Genomic DNA, 18,618 nt, shown 5'->3' with positions numbered 1-18,618 from the left:
ACCCACAGTTAGCACAGACAAGGATAAAGGAAAATATACACCACGCCGCAGTCACTCAGGAATACACTATAAATGTGCAGGGCAAAATAAATACAAACATAGGAGGGAGTAAATAAGACTAAGGAAAATACACCACCAGCAACGAATCTCCAACAACCAGCTCTCCACTCCGGACCGAGATAACAACGCACAAGACAGAAGCTATAATCGGCGACGCCCAATGATCCAGATAACTATTTAAAGGCCATGGGCATGGCCCAGCTTCCAATCCAAGGATCGGGTAAATTAACCCTGGAACAGCTGGACAAAACCTAGCCGACGCCAATGAGCAAATAGTGGTCAAAAGCGGAATTACCGCTGTCTGTCGAACGACCTGGTCTGAACAGCGTCCGACATGACAGTACCCCGCCTTCTACGAGGGACCCGAGGGCTTATAGGCTTATAGGACCCGGCTTGTCTGGATGGCGACGATGAAAAAACCTGACCAGCCAATCCGCATGAATATCCGAGGCTGGTACCCAGGACCTCTCCTCAGGCCCATAACCACGCCAGTGTACCAAGTACTGTAAAGTATGACGCACTACACGAGAGTCAACCACCTTGGAGACTTCAAACTCCAAATTACCATCCACCAAGACTGGAGGTGGCATAGGCGCTGCGTCCACAGAACCCACCACCTTCTTTAGAAGAGACCTGTTGAACACGTTGTGTATCTTATACACTGTAGGGAGCTCCAATCGGTACGCTACTGGGTTAATGACGGCGGTGACCCTAAATGGACCAATAAACCGTGGACCCAATTTAAGGGATGGTATTTTGAGTCTTATGTTTTTTGTGGATAACCATACCCAGTCATCCACACTCAGGTCCGGACCTGGCACACACCTACTGTCAGCCACACATTTGTACCTAGCACCCACACTCAACAGGCGCTGTTTAACGCTCCTCCAGACTGATGACAATTGTGCTCCTAACTGATCCTCCTCCAGAACGCCGGAAGAGCCCCTCTGACTCAAGGTACAAAATTGAGGATGTAGCCCGTAAACACAAAAAAACAGAGACTCCACAGACGACTCCTGGCGGTGATTATTGATGGCAAATTCAGCCAAAGGAAGAAAGGTAGACCACTCCTCCTGGTTATCAGAGACAAAGCAGCGTAAGTACCATCCCAAATTTTGGTTTATACGCTCAGTCTGACCATTTGACTGAGGATGGAATGCCGAAGAATGAGACAACTTGATCCCCTGGAAAACACCTGGACAGAGCATCCGCCTTAGTGTTTTTAGACCCCGGTCTGTAAGTGACAACAAAATTGAACCGCGTGAAAAACAATGCCCAGCGAGCCTGCCTGGGGGACAGAAGCTTGGCTGACTCCAAATACAGCAGATTCTTATGATCGGTAATAACAGTAACCTGATGTACCGACCCCTCCAAGAAGTGTCGCCATTCCTCAAAGGCCAACTTGATTGCCAACAACTCCCTGTTGCCGATATCGTAGTTACATTCGGCAGACGACAGTTTCTTGGAGAAATAGGCGCACGGCCGCAAACCACTCAAAGATGAGCCTTGAGATAGCACCGCCCCCACACCAACCTCAGACGCATTGACTTCCACACCAAAGGGTTTTGATACGTCTGGCTGCACAAGAATGGGGGCTGAAACAAAACTGTTCTTAAGAAATTCAAATGCGCACACAGCAGCCTCAGGCCAAATGGAGAAATTGGTACCCATTTTAGTCATGTCAGTTAGCGGTTTAGCAATGATGGAAAAATCCTTGATAAATTTCCTATAGTAGTTAGAAAACCCAAGGAACCGCTGAAGTGCTTTCAGGTTATCAGGACGTTCCCAATGCAGCACCGCTTGCACCTTAGCAGCGTCCATTTTAAAACCAGAAGCAGACACAATATAACCCAAGAAAGGCAACTCTTGAACAAAAAATACACATTTCTCAAGTTTAGCATACAGCTTATTCTCTCTGAGAAGCTGTAACACCTGCCTGACATGATCTAAATGAGCATCACGGTCGCAAGAATATATGAGGATGTCATCTAGGTACACGATAACGAATTTCCCCAAAACATGCGAGAACACATCATTGATGAAATGTTGGAACACTGCAGGTGCGTTAGTCAACCCAAAAGGCATCACCAAATTTTCAAAATGACCCTCAGGGGCATTAAAAGCCGTCTTCCACTCATCACCTTGACGGACTCTTATGAGGTTGTACGCCCCCCTGAGGTCAAGCTTGGTAAACCACTTAGCACCCGCCACCTGGTTGAACAAATCTGGTATCAATGGCATCGGGTATGGATCACGAACCGTAATCTGGTTCAACTCCCTGAAATCCAAACACGGGCGAAATCCGCCATCTTTCTTCTTCACGAAGAAGAACCCTGCTGCCACCGGCGAGGATGACGGCCTGATGTGCCCTTTGCTCAAGCTTTTAGCAATATAATCTTTTAACGCTTGTCTCTCCGGACCGGAGATGTTAAACATCCTTGCTTTAGGCAACTTGGCCGCTGGTTTAAACCTGATAGAACAGTCATAGGGACGATATGGCGGCAACTCTGAGCAACCCTTTTCAGAGAACACATCCACAAAATCCAGAAGTGACTCCGGAACGCTTGAAGTCACCGCAGCCACACATGTGGCCAGGTAATTCTCCTGGCAGAACTCGCTCCACTGAATTATGTCCTGAGTTTTCCAGTCAATTACCGGGTTGTGCATGGACAACCAAGGAAAACCCAAAACCACCTGAGCAGGAAGATTCCTGAGCACCTTACATGTAACCCGCTGGGAATGTAGAACCCCAATGTGGAGTTTCACCTCAGCCATAAATTCAGTAATCTCCCCCTGAGAGAGAAGCAGCATTGATTGGTGACCACACGGATAGGATGAGACACTTTTTCAATCCTAAAACCTGCTGTGCGCGCAAACTCCTCATCAATGAGATTTGTGGCTGAACCACTATCCACAAAAACAGCAATTGGCAGCTCACTGTCAGCGATAAAAACCTTAGCAGGGAACACGCATTGAGAAACCACCATGGAGGATATACATAAGCTCAGATTGGTCTCCTCCTCATTACATCTGAGCTTAGAAGTTTTCTGCCGTTGCATTTTTCTTAGACAGCAGAGGACAGATGTTAATAAAATGACCAGTTTTACCACAGTAAAAACAGGCTCCCTGCTTCCTGAGCTCAGGGGCTCGATTCTTAACATGTGATACCCCTGCGATTTGCATAGGTTCCATGGGCTCACCTGCAGCAACCTCACGTGAACCCAAACCCTCTCCCATAGGCGGTGTCTCATGCTCCCCCTGACGCAAACGGCGATCAATGCGGACAACCAGACTCATAGCGGAATCTAGAGAAGCAGGAGTCTCGTACATCAGAAGGGCTTTTTTAACCCTTCCAGAAACCCCATGAATAAACTGACTCTGCAATGCTGGATCATTCCATTGTGTATCGATCGCCCAACGACGAAATTCAGAACAGTAATCCTCTGCAACTCGCTCCCCCTGGCGAATAGTGCGTATCTTAGATTCTGCTAGAGCCATTCTGTCAGGTTCATCGTAGATTTTCCCAAGAGAAGAAAAAAAACACTCCACAGAGTCAAATGCAGCAGAATCAGATGGCAAAGAAAACGCCCATGCTTGGGGATCCCCGCTTAACAATGACAACACCAGGCCCACATGCTGAGCCTCATTTCCCGAGGAGATCGGGCGCATACGGAAATATAGTTTGCAAGCTTCACGAAAAGAAACAAATTTACTGTGTTCCCCAGCAAATTTTTCAGGCAAAGGGAATTTAGGCTCAGCAACTCTTCCTGTCGCTCCAGCTTTCACATTAGATACTGCTAGTCCCTGTTGCTGAACTGCCCCCCTCAACTCAGTGACCTGTAGGGACAGCGCCTCCAACTGGCGGGTTATGGAAGTCATGGGCTCCATTACAAGAGAAAAAAAAAAAAAGAAACCCCTTTTTTTTGTTGTTGTTGTTGGGCCAATTATAATGTCACAGGGAGACTAGGTGAGGAAGAGCTAATAACCCGGGCCCCTGCAATTTCCCTCAGACTAGGGAAATCCTGACTGACCCTCTACCTAGAGTTTACACTGATGGTGTGCATGTCTAGGCCTCGACCCTCGCCCTGTCTCCTGTTTCAACCCTAGGCTGACACTAACCGCCCACCACCCAGTGAAGAGGCAATACACCAATACCCACAGTTAGCACAGACAAGGATAAAGGAAAATATACACCACGCCGCAGTCACTCAGGAATACACTATAAATGTGCAGGGCAAAATAAATACAAATATAGGAAGGAGTAAATAAGACTAAGGAAAATACACCACCAGCAACGAATCTCCAACAACCAGCTCTCCACTCCGGACTGAGATAACAACGCACAAGATAGAAGCTATAATCGGCGACGCCCAATGATCCGGAGAACTATTTAAAGGCCATGGGCATGGCCCAGCTTCCAATCCGAGGATCAGGTAAATTAACCCTGGAACAGCTGGACAAAACCTAGCCGACGCCAATGAGCAAATAGTGGTCAAAAGCGGAATTACCGCTGTCTGTCGAACGACCTGGTCTGAACAGCGTCCGACATGACAATAGCATAAGGCAGCCCCCATAGGCAGACACTGTAATAAGCCAGCACCTTCATATAGGCAGACCCTGTAATAAGGCAGTACCCCCATAGGCAGACTCTGTAATAAGGTGGCAGACCCTGTAATAAGGCAGCACCCCCATAGGCAGACCCTGTAATAAGGTGGCAGACCCTGTAATAAGGCAGCATCCCCATAGTCAGACCCTGTAATAAAGCAGCACCCATAGTCAGACCCTGTAATAAGGCAGTCGCCCATAGGCAGACCCTGTAATAAGGCGGCAGATCCCCATAGGCAGACCCTGTAATAAAGCAGCACCCCCATAGTCAGACCCTGTAATAAGGCAGCACCCCCATAGTCAGACCCTGTAATAAGGCAGCCCCCATAATCAGACCCTGTAATAAGGCAGCCCCCATAGTCAGACCCTGTAATAAGGCAGCCCCCATAGTCAGACCCTGTAATAAGGCAACCCCCGTAGACATACCCTGTAATAAAGCAGCCCCCCATAGGCAGACCCTGTAATAATGTAGTAGCACCCATAAAAAATAAATAAATAAATACTCACCTCTCTTCTTCCTGGTTCCAGCACTGCTCCCGCTGATCTCCTCACAGTGGGCGCTGGGCAGTGACATCATTGCGCCCGCTGTCAGTGTCGGCGACATCAGATGCCGTCACTGATAGGGGGAGATGATGGGAGAAGGAGCGTAGCGCTCCTTCTCCCATCAATGCGATCAGCTATATCGGCTAAATGCAGGTACAGCTGATCTTCCGATGACGGCGGGGGGCCCACTGCTGGCACTGGGACCCCCCGCCTGCTCAGGGGGGGGGCAGAGCAGAGAGATCGATTCTCCCTGCTCTGCCGCATAATGTAACTCCGGGTGGGCCCCCTCTGAGCACCACGCCCGCACCCTCTGCCCCCCCGCTGTAGCTACGCTACTGGCACAGACTGATCATAATGTATTAATAATATATTGACAATAGTTCTATCCAAATTGAAGTGTGGTTGGCCTGTCCAATTGGCCACGGTTGGCCAGTATAAATAAACCCTAACTTTTTTGCTGCTTTTTTATCTGTTCATACCTTTGCCTTTGTATCATAAGTACATTTCATGCTTTACTACCTCTTCTGTTTTTCGATGGAATAACCCTCTAAGAAAGAAATGCTGCATTAATCCCCACAATCTATGTGATCTACTGACTCAATGAAGAGGTTGTCTAGTTTAACATGTTGCTAAAATTCACTATTAGTGAATTATGAATCAAAAAGAGACCTCCATGCAGAACCAGAGTGAAAAGGGGCTGTAAAGGGAGACCTGTCCCATGCATAAAGATAATTGATTATAAAAGATACTTAATGGTGTGATGTGAAAATAACACTGATATAATCATAAATGTCTGTCTATTTAATGTAATTACTTTTCCAATATACTTGAATTAAAAAGGTTCCCACCTTGCCCTCTCTAACTGCTTTTTTTTCCATTACTTTCTGTTTGATGACATTTTGTTTATAAATCCCCAGTACATTCTGAGATACTCAAACAAGATGTCATCAGGGGTAGAAGCTGCTTCACTGCCGCAGCATTTTTCCAAACCCTGAAATGAAATGTCATCAGGGACATCCGCTATATTGAGCATGTGTCAGTTGTCAAATACTATGTATTCTCAGTAGCATCTTGTCATTGTGCAATATTCTTTTTAATGCACAGTGGCAGTGCGGCTCCCTCACCGATTCTGCTGAGAAGTGAAGAGCCGCCAACAGAGTGCACTGTCAGTGTACATCGTAAGGAGATATCTCAGTGAGCAGGAAAAGAACATACTAAGCCCTGCCCCTAAAAGTGATGTCAGTTTCAGGGCACAGCTGGTGACTGCAGCCTCAAGTATAATTATTAGTAGCTTAACCCCATGTTACCAGCTTCCCTTCATTAGACACTCTGACAAAAATGGCTGGTTAAAAGCCATCCCTTTAAAAAAACATAATTGTTAAAAAAAATAATTTTAGGTGGTATAAGTCAGACGCTCCTAATTTTATAATGTGTACATTCACTTTATTAGCATATACAAAAGTTAAAGGAAGCTAAACTGTTCTACAGTATTTGTCTGTCAGGTTTGTTAAGATAAAAAATAAATATCAGATAGTTAATGTTTTGATATACAGTATGTTACAATGAAAGATTTAAGCTCTGAATTAAAAAAAAAAAATTATGAAGCATATTTCATGCTTTAGGTAAATCCAATATTTGTATATATCTTAAAGAAGCTGCCAGTTTTGGCCTTGAGGGCATAGAGAATCTTTTAATTTTGCCTCACTGCAAATTTATAGCTATACCTTTTGATTTTTCAATTTACACTTCTTAACATTGAAGTTGCATCACTAAGAAAGAGAAAAGTCAGGAAATATGGAAATCACAGGATGGATAGACATGTTAATAATATGTAAATGATGAAAAAAATGTAAACAGCATTTTCAAATTATCTCAATTTATTCAGTATATTCAATATTGAGTAAGAGCAGCACATGCAGAAATACTCACACTTACACACCTTGTCATGCTATCAATGATGCTATAAACGACTGCATGAGGAATGTTTTACCATTCTGAACGCACTTAGACACTCAAATCATCAAAATCCTGTCCTGGCAGCTCTCTTAGTAATTATCAACATATGACATTTCAGATGTGCTTGCTGGTAGACAAATCTGGAGGTGCTGCACTCGACAGTCTATTCTTGTTCGAAGAAATGAAGGTTATTGACAAAAACTGAAGATTTCCTACAACGGTGTGTACTACTCCCTTCAGAGAAGACCACAAACAGGCTCTAACCAGAGTAGAAAGAGAAGTGGGAGGCCCCGCTGCACAACTGAGCAACAAGACAAGTACATTAGAGTCTGTAGTTTGAGAAATAAATGCCTCGCAGGTCCTCAACTGGCAGCTTTATTAAACAGTACACGCAAAACGCCAGTGTCAACATCTACAGTGAAGAGGCGACTCCGGGATGCTGGCCTTCAGGGCAGATTGGCAAAGAAAAACCATATCTGGGACTGGCTAATAAAAGGAAAATATTAATATGGGCAAAAGAACATAGACATTGGACAGAGGAAGACTGGAAAAAAGTGTTATGCACAGAGAAATCCAAGTTTGAGGTGTTTGGATCACACAGAAGAACATTTGTGAGACGCAGAACAACTGAAGAGATACTGGAAGAGTGTGTTAGGAGTCGAGTTCCCATCGCTGCACAGGGGGAATCTCGAACCATGTCCGCTGCGGTCTCCCATTTTCCTCCAGCCGCTAGTATATACTTGAAAACGTGTGTGTGCAGATGTGTGACTGTCGCTCTTTAATCATCCCCCTTCCTAGTGTTGTTGACTGCTCGTGAATGGTGGATGCTTGCTATCTAGCGCCCGACAGTGCTACTGCACACCAAGCACACGATCCAGCGTCTTATTGCAGTGACCGCCAGTGCAGCGCCGTGCGCTAATAGAGCGCTTTCCTGACCCAAGTCTGGGTGGTTAGTGGCATCCGCCAGAGCGGCACTGCACGCACTCTTGTGCATTTAATTATTATTTCTGCTTAACTCTGACACCCCAGTAGTGGTGTCGAGCACAAGAGGTCTAGAGGAACTCTTTCCCTGAGTCTTGGGATAAAGTTCTGTGACTCCTTGCTTGCGCTCTTTATGCGGTACCATGGCCCTGTGACGCAACAGGGTTCGCTTCTCTCATACCGGGTGAAGCTAACCCGTATGTGTATCCACATTATACCGCCATATAGTACGTCATTATTCAGCAGCAGGTTCCATCTCTGCATGGTGGACCCCGGGCTACGAAGACACCTTGTACCATCTTCCTAATTATTTGGTGCATTCCGCTAGCCCTAACAGAGTGTCTGACTCCATCTGTCAAGCATGGTGGAGGTAATGTGATGGTCTGGGGTTGCTTTGGTGCTGGTAAAGTGGGAGATTTGTACAAGGTAAAAGGGATATTGAATAAGGAAGGCTGTCACTCCATTTTGCAATGCTGTGCCATACCCTGTGGACAGCGCTTGATTGGAGCCAATTTCATCCTACAACAGGGCAATGACCCAAAGCACACCTCCAAATAATGCAAGAACTATTTAGAGAAGAAGCAGGCAGCTGGTATTCTGTCTGTAATGGAGTGGCCAGCACAGTCATCAGATCTCAACCCCATTGAGCTAATGTGGGAGCAGCTTGTCCTTATGGTATGCAAAAAGTGCCCATCAAGCCAAACCAAATTGTGGGAGGGGCTTCTGGATGCATGGGGTGAAATTTCTCCAGATTACCTCAGCAAATTAACTGTTAGAATGCCAAAGGTCTGTAATGCTGTAATTGCTGCAAAGGGAGCATTCTTTGATGAAAGCAAAGTTTGAAGGAGAAAATTATTATTTCAAATAGAAATCTTTTTTGTCCATGTCTGGACTAGATTTTAAATTCATTTGGGAACTCATTTGATTAACCCCTTAAGCCCCGAGGGTGGTTTGCACGTTAATGACCAGGCCAATTTTTACAATTCTGACCACTGTCCCTTTATGAGGCTATAACTCTGGAACGCTTTGACGGATCTTGGCGATTCTGACACTGTTTTCTCGTGACATATTGTACTTCATGGTAGTGGTAAAATTTATTCGATATAACTTGCGTTTATTTGTGAAAAAAAGGGAAATTTGGCGAAAATTTTGAAAATTTCGCAATTTTCCAAATTTGAATTTTTATGCCCTTAAATCACAGACATATGTCACACAAAATACTTAATAAGTAACATTTCCCACATGTCTACTTTACATCAGTACAATTTTGGAACCAAAATTTTTTTTTGTGACGGAGTTATAAGGGTTAAAAGTTGACCAGCAATTTCTCATTTTTACAACACCATTTTTTTTTAGGGACCACATCTCATTTGAAGTCATTTTGAGGGGTCTATATGATAGAAAATACCCAAGTGTGACACCATTCTAAAACCTGCACCCCTCAAGGTGCTCAAAACCACATTCAAGAAGTTTATTAACCCTTCAGGTGTTTCACAGGAATTTTTGGAATGTTTAAATAAAAATGAACATTTAACTTTTTTTCACACAAAATTTATTTCAGCTCCAATTTGTTTTATTTTACCAAGGGTAACAGGAGAAAATGGACCCCCAAAGTTGTTGTACAATTTGTCCTGAGTACGCTGATACCCCATATGTGGGGGTAAACCACTGTTTGGGTGCATGGCAGAGCTCGGAAGGAAAGGAGCGCCATTTGACTTTTCAATGCAAAATTGACTGGAATTGAGATGGGACGCCATGTTGCGTTTGGAGAGCCCCTGATGTGCCTAAACATTGAAACCCCCTACAAGTGACACCGTTTTGGAAAGTAGACCCCCTAAGGAACTTATCTAGATGTGTGGTGAGCACTTTGACCCACCAAGTGCTTCACAGAAGTTTATAATGCAGAGTCGTAAAAATAAAAAATCATATTTTTTCACAAAAATTATTTTTTCGCCCCCAATTTTTTATTTTCCCAAGGGTAAGAGAAGAAATTGGACCCCAAAAAATGTTGTGCAATTTGTCCTGAGTACGCTGATACCCCATATGTGGGTGTAAACCATTGTTTGGGCACATAGCAGAGCTTGGAAGGGAAGGAGCGCCATTTGACTTTTCAATGCAAAATTGACTGGAATTGAGATGAGACGCCATGTTGCGTTTGGAGAGCCCCTGATGTGCCTAACCACTGAAACCCCCTACAATTGACACCATTTTGGAAAGTAGACCCCCTAAGGAACTTATCTAGATGTGTGGTGAGCACTTTGACCCACCAAGTGCTTCACAGAAGTTTATAATGCAGAGCCGTAAAAATAAAAAATCATATTTTTTCACAAAAATGATCTTTTCGCCCCCAATTTTTTATTTTCCCAAGGGTAAGAGAAGAAATTGGACCCCAAAAAATGTTGTGCAATTTGTCCTGAGTACGCTGATACCCCATATGTGGGTGTAAACCATTGTTTGGGCGCATGGCAGAGCTTGGAAGGGAAGGAGCGCCATTTGACTTTTCAATGCAAAATTGACTGGAATTGAGATGGGACGCCATGTTGCGTTTGGAGAGCCCCTGATGTGCCTAAACATTGAAACTCCCTACAAGTGACACCATTTTGGAAAGTAGACCCCCTAAGGAACTTATCTAGATGTGTGGTGAGCACTTTGACCCACCAAGTGCTTCACAGAAGTTTATAATGCAGAGCCGTAAAAATAAAAAATCAAATTTTTTCACAAAAATGATCTTGTTGCCCCCAATTTTTTATTTTCCCAAGGGTAAGAGAAGAAATTGGACCCCAAAAAATGTTGTGCAATTTGTCCTGAGTACGCTGATACCCCATATGTGGGTGTAAACCATTGTTTGGGCGCATGGCAGAGCTTGGAAGGGAAGGAGCGCCATTTGACTTTTCAATGCAAAATTGACTGGAATTGAGATGGGATGCCATGTTGCGTTTGGAGAGCCCCTGATGTGCCTAAACATTGAAACCCCCCACAAGTGACACCATTTTGGAAAGTAGACCCCCTAAGGAACTTATCTAGATGTGTTTTGAGAGCTTTGAACCCCCAAGTGTTTCACTACAGATTATAACGCAGAGCCGTGAAAATAATTTTTTTTTTTTTTCTCAAAAATGATTTTTTAGCCCCCAGCTTTGTATTTTTACAAGGGTAACAGAATAAATTGGACCACAAAATTTGTTTTCCAATTTGTCCTGAGTACGCTGATACCCCATATGTGGGGGGGAACCACTGTTTGGGCGCATGACAGAGCTCGAAAGGGAAGGAGCGCCATTTGGAATGCAGACTTAAATGGATTGGTCAGCAGCCGTCACGTTGCATTTACAGAGCCCCTGATGTACCCAAACAGTACAAACCCCCCACAAGTGACCCCATATTGGAAACTAGACTTCCCAAGGAACTTATCTAGATGTGTTTTGAGAACTTTGAACCCCTAAGTGTTTCACTAAAGTGTATAGCGCAAAGCCGTGAAAATAAAAATTCTTTTTTTTTTTCACAAAAATGATTTTTTAGCCCCCAGTTTTGTATTTTCACAAGGGTATCAGGATAAATTAGACCCCAAAAGTTGTTGTCCAATTTGTCCTGAGTACGCTGATACCCCATATGTGGGGGGGAACCACTGTTTGGGCACATGACAGAGCTCGGAAGGGAAGGAGCGCCATTTGGAATGCAGCCTTAAATGGATTGGTCTGCAGGCGTCACGTTGCATTTGCAGAGCCCCTGATGTACCCAAACAGTAAAAACCCACCACAAGTGACCCCATATTGGAAACTAGACCTCCCAAGGAACTTATCTAGATGTGTTGTGAGAACTTTGAACCCCCAAGTGTTTCACTACAGTTTATAACGCAGAGCCGTGAAAATAAAACATCTTTTTTTTCCCACAAAAATGATTTTTAGCCCCCCAAATTTTTATTTTCCCAAGGATAACAAGAGAACTTGGACCCCAGAAGTTGTTGTTCAATTTGTCCCGAGTACGCTGATAACCCATATGTTGGGGTAAACCTCTTTTTGGGCGCACGGGAGAGCTCGGAAGGGAAGGAGCACTGTTTTACTTTTTCAACGCAGAATTGGCTGGAATTGAGATTGGACGCCATGTCCCGTTTGGAGAGCCCCTGATGTGCCTGGACAGTGGAAACTTCCCTACCTGAAACCCTAATCCAAACAGACCCCTAGCCCTAATCCCAACGGTAACCCTAACCACACCCCTAGCCCTGACACACCCATAATTCTAATCCCAACCCTAATCCAAACCGTAAATGTAATCCAAACCCTAACCCTAACTTTAGCCCCAACCCTAACTTTAGCCCCAACCCTAACCCTAACTTTACCTCCAACCCTAGCCCTAACCCTAACCCTACCCCTAACCCTAACCCTAAACGTGACTGAAATACATGGCACTGAAATACGTGGCACTGAAATACGTGGCACTGAAATACGTGATACGTGGCACTGAAATACGTGGCACTGAAATACGTGGCACTGAAATACGTGGCACTGAAATACGTGGCACTGAAATACGTGGCACTGAACTACGTGATACGTGGCACTGAAATACGTGGCACTGAAATACGTGGCACTGAAATACGTGATACGTGGCACTGAAATACGTGGCACTGAAATACGTGGCACTGAAACACGTGGCACTGAAATACGTGATACGTGGCACTGAAATATGTGGCACTGAAATACGTGGCACTGAAATACGTGGCACTGAAATACGTGGTACTTAAATACGTGGCACTAAAATATGTGGCACTGAAATATGTGATACGTGGCACTGAAATACGTGACACTTAAATATGTGGCACTGAAACACGTGGCACTGAAACACGTGGCACTGAAATACGTGATACGTGGCACTGAAATACGTGGCACTGAAATACGTGGCACTGAAATACGTGGCACTGAAATACGTGGCACTGAAATACGTGGTACTGAAATACGTGGCACTATGACTGTCAGAAAATGTTCATTAAACGGTTAGGGGTGAGGTTAGGGGTAGAGTTAGGGTTAGGGTTTGGATCCCTTTATCACCTTGATGGTGGTGGGTGGCTTTTCAGTGTGTTTTCTGTTTTTTTTCGATAAAAACACATGCGTTTTTAACGCAAACGCATGTGCTTAAAAACGCAAGAAAATACTGCAGGCTGTATTTCTGAAAATGAACACATGCAGAAAAAAAATGCATGCGTTTGAAAACGCGACCAAACGCGTACAAAAAAACGCATGCGTTTTCAATGTTAAATATAGGGAAAAAACGCATGTGTTTTTTTGTGCAAAAAACGCTGCAGACAAAAACGCAAGTTTGAAACCAGCGACGCTTTTTATAGCAAAAAAGTTTTTGCGTCTCCACATTTTGAGACCTATAATTTTTCCACATTTTGCTCCACAGAGTCATGTGAGGTCTTGTTTTTTGCGGGACGAGTTGACGTTTTTATTGGTAACATTTTCGGACACGTGACCGTTTTTGATCACTTTTTATTCCGATTTTTGTGAGGCAGAATGACCAAAAACCTGCTATTCATGAATTTCTTTTGGGAGAGGCGTTTATACCGTTCCGTGTTTGGTAAAATTGATAAAGCAGTTTTATTCGACGGGTCAGTACGATTACAGCGATACCTCATTTATATCATTTTTTATGTTTTGGCGCTTTTATACGATAAAAACTATTTTATAGAAAAAATAATTATTTTGGTATCGCTTTATTCTCAGGACTATAACTTTTTTATTTTTTTGCTAATGATGCTATATGGCAGCTCGTTTTTTGCAGGACAAGATGACGTTTTCAGCGGTACCATGATTATTTATATCAGTCTTTTTGATCGCGTGTTATTCCTCTTTTTGTTTGGCGGTATGTTAAGCGTTGTTTTTTGCCTCGTTTTTTTTTTTATCTCTTACGGTGTTTACTGAAGGGGTTAACTAGTGGGGCAGTTTTATAGGTTGGGTCGTTACGGACGCGGCGATACTAAATATGTGTACTTTTATTGTTTTGTTTTTTTTATTTAGATAAAGAAATGTATTTATGGGAATAATATATATATTTTTTTTTATTATTTATTTAGGATTTTTTTTTTTTTTTTTTACACATGTGGAATTTTTTTTTTTTTACTTTTTTACTTTGTCCCAGGGGGGGACATCACAGATCGATGATCTGATAGTGTGCACTGCACTTTATCAGATCACCGATCTCACTTACATCGGTGCAGGCTTACCAGCGTCTGCTCTGAGCCGGCGCTCGGTAAGCCACCTTTCTCCCTGCAGGACCCGGATGCCGTGGCCATCTTGGATCCGGGACCTGCAGGGAGGAAGAAGGTAGGAGACCCTCAGAGCAACGTGATCACATCGCGTTGCTCCGGGGGTCTCAGGGAAGCCCGCAGGGAGCCCCCTCCCTGCGCGATGCTTCCTTATACCGCCGGTACACTGCGATCATGTTTGATCGCGGTGTGCCGGGGGTTAATGTGCCGGGTGCGGTCCGTGACCGCTCCTGGCACATAGTGCCGGATGTCAGCTGCGATAGGCAGCTGACACCCGGCCACGATCGGCCGCGCTCCCCCCGTGAGCGCGGCCGATCGCGTATGACGTACTATCCCGTCACCGGGAATTAAGTCCCAGGTCACCTTGACGGGATAGTACGTCATACGGGATTAAGGGGTTAATAAAAGTATGAGTTTTCATGGAAAACACAAAATTGTCTGGTTGACCCTAAACTTTTGAATGGTAGTGTATATATATACAATGGGGAAAAAAGTATGTAGTTAGCCACCAATTGTGTAAGTTCTCCCACTTAAAAAGCGAGAGGCCTGTAATTGACATCATAGGTAGACCACAACTATGAGAGTCAAAATGAGAAAACAAATCCAGAAAATCCCCTTGTCTGATTTGGCAAACTATGGTGGAAAATAAGTATTTGGTCACCTAAAAACAAGATTTCTGGCTCTCACAGACCTGTAACTTCATCTTTAAGAGGCTCCTCTGTTCTCCACTCATTACCTGTAGTAATGGCACCTGTTTAAACTTCTTATCAGTATATAAGACACCTGCACACAATCTAAAACAGTCACACTCCAAACTCCACTATGGTGAAGACCAAAGAGCTGTTGAAGGACACCAGAAACAAAATTGTAGCCTTGCACCAGGCTGGGAAAACTGAATCTGCAATAGGCAAGAAGCTTGGTGTGATGAAATCAACTGTGGGAGCAATAATAAGAAAATGGAAGACATACAAGACCACTGATAATCTCCCTCGATCTGGGGCTCTACGCAAGATCTCACCTAGTGGGGTCAAAATAATCACAAGAATGGTGAGCAAAAATCCCAGAGCCACACTGGGGGTCCTAGTGAATGACCTGCATAGAGCTGGGACCACTGTAACAAAGGCTACCATCAGTAACACACTATGCCACCAAGGAGTCAGATATTGCAGTGCCAGACATGTACCCCTGCTTAAGCCAGTACATGTCCGGGCCTATCTGAAGTTTGCTAGAGAGCATTTTGATTATCCAGAAGAGTAATGGGAGAATGTCATATGGTCTGATGAAACCAAAGTAGAACTGTTTGGTAGAAACAAAACTTGTCGTGTTTGGAGGAGACAGAATGCTTACTTGCATTCAAAGAACACCATACCTACTGTGAAGCATGCGGGTGTCAACATCTTTGGGGCTGTTTCTCTGCAAAAGCACCAGGATGACTGATCCGTGTACATGAAAGAATGAATGAGAACATGTATCATGAGATTTTGAGTGCAAACCTCCTTGCATCAGCAAGGGCATTGAAGATAAAATGTGGATTGGTCTGTTAGCATGATAATGATCCCAAGCACACCACCAGGGCAATGAAGGAGTGGCTTTGTAAGAAATATATGAATGTCCTGGAGTGGCCTCGCCAGTCTCTAGATCTCAACCCCATAGAAAACCTTTGGAGGGAGTTGAAAGTCCATTTTGCCCAGCAAAATGCACAAAACATCGCTGCTCTAGAGGAGATCTGCATGGAGGAATGGGCCAACATACCACAAACAATGTGTGCCAAACTTGTGAAGACTTACAGAAAACGTTTGACCTCTGTCATTGCCAACAAATATACTTATTTTTCACCATATTTTGCAAAATAAATCTTGCCAAATCAGGCAAGGTGATTTTCTGGATTTGTTTTCTCATTTTGACTCTCATAGTTGTGGCCTACCTATGATTTCAACTACAGGTATCTCTCATATTTTTAAGCCTGAGAACTTGCAATAAATGGCTGACTAAATACTTTTTCCCCACTGTATATACACATGTCATAGGTCATGAAGGGGTTACATTTTTGCTCTTCTAATATTCAGTTAATTCCCCAGTTCAAGTACAGGGAATGTACTCCCATTTTACTACAGGACTGGAGACATCTCTCTCAACTGCCTTCTGGCTTCATGCCTTGAGCTTTGTATTCTCCCCAGTCCTTAACCCTTTTCTGACAAGTGACGTAATAATCCGTCCTTGCACCCTGGTCCATATTGTACAGGGATGGATTATTACATCATGGCGATCATGCACGCACACAGGCAGCTGATTCATGACGTGGAGTCCCGAATGTTGCCATGGTGACCCAATGACCTCATGATTACATCCAGGTCAACTGACCTAGGAAAGTTGCATGATCATGCGCAATGCACAGCATAGGGTTGCTGCTGCATCCCCATGCTATACAAGCAATCAGCCTGCAAAAAAAGTGTGGCCATCAGGCGCAATCCGGCGCTAATACAACTCTATGAGAAAAAAGCGATCTTTTTTTTCAAAACTCGCCGGGTTCTGCCTGATGGCAAAAACCTGATGTGTGAAATTAGCCTGATAGATATATGGATAGAAACATCTATGTATCTATAGATATATCTATAGATAGATATATCCATAGATAGGCAGATGTTGATAAATGAACATAAAGAAAAAAACGGGAAAAAAAACGGCATGGGCTCCCGCGCCATTTTCTGTGCCAGAGGGGGAAAGCCGACGGCCGGGGGCCAATATTTGTAGCCTGGGAAGGGGGTAATACCCATGGCCCCTCCCAGACTATGAATATCATCCCGCAGCTGTCTGCGTAGCCTTTACTGGCTATTAAAATAGGGGGACCCCCAAAAAAAATGACGTGGGGTCCCCCTATATGTTATAGCCATAAAGGCTACACAGACAGCTGTGGGCTGACATTCATAGCTTAGAGAGGGGCCATGGATATTGCCCCCCCCCGGCTACAAATACCAGTCCGCAGCCGCCCCAGAAATGGCGCATCTGTAAGATGCACCAATTCTGGCACTTAGCCCCTCTCTTCCCACTCCCGTGTAGCGGTGGGATATGGGGTAATAAGGGGTTAATGTCACCTTGCTATTGTAAGGTGACATTAGGCTGGGTTAATAATGAAGAGGCGTCAATAAGACGCCTATCCATTATTAATCCTACAGTAGTAAAAGAGTTAAAAAAAAAATAAAGACACAGCCAGAAAAAAGTATTTTAATATTCTTAATTTAACCATACTTAGCATACTTCAGCGCCTGCAAAAAACATAAAATAATAAACCATATACTCCCAGTCTGACACCGTCCAATTGATAACGAGTGTCCCACGACGATCTCCCCTATAGAACAGTGACATTGGGTGATGTCACTGCTCTATAGGACCTTCAGTGACACACTGGCAGGAGACAAAGGCTCCTGCAGTGCATCTCTGAGAGGTTACCTTAGTTCACTGGTCTCATTTTATGGCAAAAACTGCGTGGGAACTTTCTCACACAGCAATGCCAAAAGTGAGACTAGGGACTATTGTTTTACTGTGGCAGAAGGATACCTCCCTCTTGTCATTGTATTACTGGAGCCCCTAGAGAGCCGTCGCATCAGCTGATGCTGCTGTTCTCCACAGGAGATCATCATGGGACACTCGTGGATTTCTGCAGATCAGGGAGTATATTGTTTGTTTGCTATTTTAATATTTTTACAGATGACACTGGCTTCGGGGAACAAAGTGACAAGTGATGGTAAGTGTGTACTCTATGTTACATAGACTGTATGTCTGTATTCTATGAATGTATTGTATGTATGTAGTATGTGTTAGGGGTCGAGTTCATGCCTCTGCACAGGGAGAATCTCGAGCCATCTCTGCTGTGGTCTCCCATTCTTCTCCTGCCGCAGTGGAGCCTGCTCAGCGGAGGCGTCAGTCCCAGCGTCATGCTCAGTCTGACACTGTGCGAAGGGTTACTGCTGCTTTTCCAGCTTCTGCCATTATAGCCAGTACTGATCAGCGGCGAACAGACGTCTTTGGGACTAAGTCCTACTTTTCCCCTTCTGAGCATGCCCAGGGTAAGATCTCTCATTGGAGATCAAGGGTCACATGCTCAGGTACTGCAGCTATTCCCATTGGTACTCTAGGAAGGTCCTGAAGTTGCTCAAGTTCTGTGACAGCTTCCCATTGGTCCTTTTTTGGAAGGTCCTGTAGTTGCTGCAGCTATAAAAGGT

Source organism: Ranitomeya variabilis, chromosome 4 (genome assembly GCF_051348905.1).
Source record: "Ranitomeya variabilis isolate aRanVar5 chromosome 4, aRanVar5.hap1, whole genome shotgun sequence".
Lineage (NCBI taxonomy): Eukaryota > Metazoa > Chordata > Amphibia > Anura > Dendrobatidae > Ranitomeya > Ranitomeya variabilis.
The sequence above is the reverse complement of the archived record's forward strand: the minus strand, read 5'-3'. Positions refer to the sequence as shown.